We start from the raw sequence: 4,252 nt of genomic DNA, 5'->3' as shown, positions 1-4,252 counted from the left end.
GTTGACGTCATAACCGCAAATCACGTGACAAAGATGGCGTCTACTCAAGAGAAAGCGCAGTGTGTGGCGCGGTTTTGTGAGTTAAAATCTCAGTAGCGGCTCGTAGTCTCTACAAGCACCGGTTGCAGTGTTGCAATATCAAAGGTATGTAGGTACGCGCAAGTGTTCCCCTCCCCCAGCATTCTTGAGTCTTATCCAAGAAATATTCAGGAAATATGAAGAGGAAAGTTTTTTAACCTCTATTTGTATATTATTGATTAAATTATTTCTCTAATATTAATTTAATATATAAACTATTTCCTTTTTTTCAAACAACCACTATCAATGTACGTTTATACACTATTTATATACAAAACCTCTACACTCATGTTATTGAACACAAGATAAATCGAATATATAGTATGTGCTGTAAGCCATGAATGATGGCGTTAATCCGAAAAGAAGAAAAAAAGCAAGAAAATTGCATGCACGCAGTTAAACAAAATTATTTAATTATATAAACTATGCATTATTTTAGAATGGAAGGTCTTTCTTCGATCTTTCGGGCTTCAAATTTTTCTATGACTTTATTGAATTTTTCTATGACTTTATTGAATTTTTCTATGACTTTATTGACTAATCTGAAATGCTGCTCGCCAAGTTTCTCTGAATAGAAAGCACCGCTACCGCAAATATTTTCCGCTTTATTTTCTTTAGGGTCCAGAAACATCTCTCTCCTCCGACAATGTACATTTTGTTAGCATTTCTTTGTATAAATATACGGAACAAAAAGTCCATTTTCAGGAACCACGTTTTTTTTTTGTTTTTTGTTTTTTTTTGTCTGTAAAGAAGCATGAAATCTAAGATGTTTTCCTTTGAAAATGAAAAAAAAAATAGTTTAACATTCCAGCAAATTAGGCTAAAGAAGACAGATGAGTATTGGAAGTGAATGATTTATGCTCTCCGCCGGAAATCGAACACAGAATCATGTGCACGAAAGACACAGAGGTAGGAATTAGACCAGTAGTAAGACATTTTCTTCTTGGAGACTCGATTGCCCCCCCCCCCAGAATAGGATTTTTTAAAAAATAAATCTTATCCCAAGAATTTTCGCCTTTGGATTATAAATGTTAAATAAAATCTATTGACTTCGAACGACCGCCCCCCAAACTTTCAGCCTGGATCCGTCCCTGCTACCAACAGACTTATATTTGTTCTTTGCGAGTTTATGTTTTGTGAATAACTTCTTTCTTCCACGCGTCTGTATCTTCCTCACCCTATCAATTGAGTCAAGCGCTGCTAAGCGGAGGAATTCGTAACTATTACAGAAGCTGACCAGTTGCGGAAAAAATGCAACCGTAAGGGACCAATACGGGAAGATAGGAGCGTTGCAAGAATAAATCCACTTCCCCATGTTAAGAGATAGGAGCTCGCTGCCATATGCTCAATGTTACTGCTTCCAGTGGCAACGTTCGCTGCCACTGGAAAGGTAAATCTCTCTCTTTCTTTCCGTTTTTTAATTGACTTTTTTCAGAAATGCATCAATACTGTTTTGCGCTCAAGAGCAAAGGTTTATTTTTTACTGATACACTACTTTAACGCTTAAAAATATTTTTAGTATTAAAAAAAAATATCCGGTTGCACAACTATGCAACATATAGTACCAGCCGCCACTGTAAAATCTAGTGTTTTTGGCTTTGGCTAGTGGCTTTGGGAACATGTGAAGACAGAAGTTTACAAGCAAAAACCGAAACATGTTTAGGACCTCCGGAAGAAGATACGTGATGTGATTGGGAGTATTACGGATGAAGCACGTCGAAATGCCATTCATGCCATTCTTGGATTCCCGAAAAGACTTAAGCAATGCTTGGACGTAAATGGTGCTCAGCTGGAGGTTTGGCGTTGAAAAAAAAAGTTTGGAAACAAAATTTCAGACTTTCTTACAAGTCCACTAAATGTTTTGTACAAATACAATAAATGGTTACAAAGTTACAGTTTTTTACTTTTTCGCAGGTCTTTTGGAAGACCCTAGATGTACGCGTATTATCAACAAAGTCGCAGATATAGGAGAAGTCATTTTATACTCTAAACATAAATAAGGAAAGCGAAGAAAAAAAGTGAGTTTCGTTTGACAGTGTGAAACTACGGTAGTTTTTCAAACTAAATGAATTCAATACTCAAACTTGAAGTAATACATCTATAACTACTGGTTGCAATAGAGTAAGAAGATCAAAGATAGAACTTGTTCCTCGGACGCTGAATCCATTATAGAAAAACTGTTACTCATTAATATTATTGCTCTATGGGGATTAAAAGTAAAGCCGAAAGTGGAAATTGATGTCTATCACTTCTTGACTTGTCTTGTCGTAGACCATTATCGGTCAAATAGGTATGTGCACCATTTCTCCAGTTATGTGTGCTACGAATGCAAAATTGTCTTATGTGTACCTCACACGGAGGATTTGTGATTCAGGAACAAAATTGAATAAAATACAGGACACAATTGGGGAGAAAGAACACAATCGGGAAAAAAGTCAAAGTCAGGAAAAGGCCAAAATTGGGAAAGAAGAGTTCAGACAGTGAAAGAGGGCTGAAAGCCAAGTTGAACAGGGCAAAAAATTAGAGGAAAGTGGGAAGTGTAAAATGAAAAAGAACAAAGAGTATAAAAAAGAAGGGGATGTATGTACGTGTAAATGTAAAAGAAAATGTAAGTGTAGTGTAGGTGTATAGGAAATCCCACTCCACTCTCTTCCTCTCAGAGAGCACCACAACACACGAGGCACTCGCCGTAACGGCCACTGTTATCACTTCTGGTTGCAATAAAAAGAATAAAAGCAAATGAAACATATTCTTGGTACTGATTCTTATCAAATCTTTGCTTGATAATTCCGTTTTATACATTCTACAATCAGTGTAGTAATCGAATAAATGTCGATTTTCACCACTTCCGATTTCAACAGACAGATAAAAGTCACAACAAAACTCAATCTTGGGGCGTTGAATCTGTCAAAAACTGTTTTTTGATGTCACCGTTTTGCTGTATGGAAGTAAGTATTAAAACGGGAAGTGCTATTAAATTCCAACCACTTCTTCCGGTTTTGGTACAATGTTGCAGATGATGTTAATGATATGCTCTCTTGAGATGCTGAACGATTGCTGAAATCCACTTCTCGCTATCTATTACCGTTTTTGTTCTATGACAATCAAGGTTAAAACTGGAAAAGGTTGATTTCTACCATTTCCGATTTGAATAGACTTAACGGAAGATTTGGGATCTATTATTGGGTCACTGAATCGATTGCAAGAAACCGTTACTCTTATCTCTTAACCCTTTTCTTCTCTGTGGAAATCAATATTAAAAGCTGGAAGTACTGGCGAATTTCAACCACTTCCGGTTTCGAGTGTTGCAGGTGGTGATGGTATGTTTTCTTCAGGTGCTGAACCAATTGAAGAAAACGACTGTAGCTCTCCCTAACGATAAGCATTAAAACCGGAAGTTTGCTTGTACAGTCCGCAATGAAAAACCTGCAACATGAGCATGTAAGTTTATTGTGAAACTACGCCTAACAGTTCAGGGAATCAACATAACGTCTAAGTGACACGAATCAGCCAGGAGAAACCTCGGCGTCCTCCCTTGCACAGTTATTTTGGAGCAAAACAGTTCGTCGTTTCACTATAAACTTACCTGCTCATGTTGCCGTTTTTTTTTTTTTTTTTTTTTTTTTTTTTTTTTTTGCTGCGGACTGTATCACTTCCGGGTTTAGTAGAATGTTAGCCTAAGATATGAAATATATTCTTCAGACGCTGAATCGATTGCAAAGAAAACACTTCTCGCTATATATATGGAAATCAGTATTGAAAACGGAAGAAGTAAATTTCAACCATTTCGGATTTTGACAGTGTTGCAGATGGTGATATGTTTTTTGGGACATTGAATAGGTTGCCCCCCCCCCAAAAAAAAATCGCTATTACCGTTTTTGTTCTACGGCGAAAAACGTTGAAACCAGAAATAGCTAATTTGAAAATTTTCCAATTTGAATAAAAGGTTACTGGTGGAGATAGAACCTATAAGACTTCAAGCACCCATATATAGGATAGTATGGAAATCTTAAAAAAAAAAAAAAAAAAAAAAAGGACAGTTTACTTAGTTTTATATCTACCATTCCAGCATTAAATGGCAGGACTAAAGAAACAAGAAATGCCATCTACAAAATTCGAACCAGAAACCTTTCAATTACGAAGAGAGAACGTTAATTGACTAAAAGACACACAT

Source organism: Thermobia domestica, chromosome 1, assembly GCF_964235325.1.
Source record: "Thermobia domestica chromosome 1, izTheDome1.hap1.1, whole genome shotgun sequence".
Taxonomy (NCBI): domain Eukaryota; kingdom Metazoa; phylum Arthropoda; class Insecta; order Zygentoma; family Lepismatidae; genus Thermobia; species Thermobia domestica.
This window is presented reverse-complemented; position numbering follows the sequence as displayed.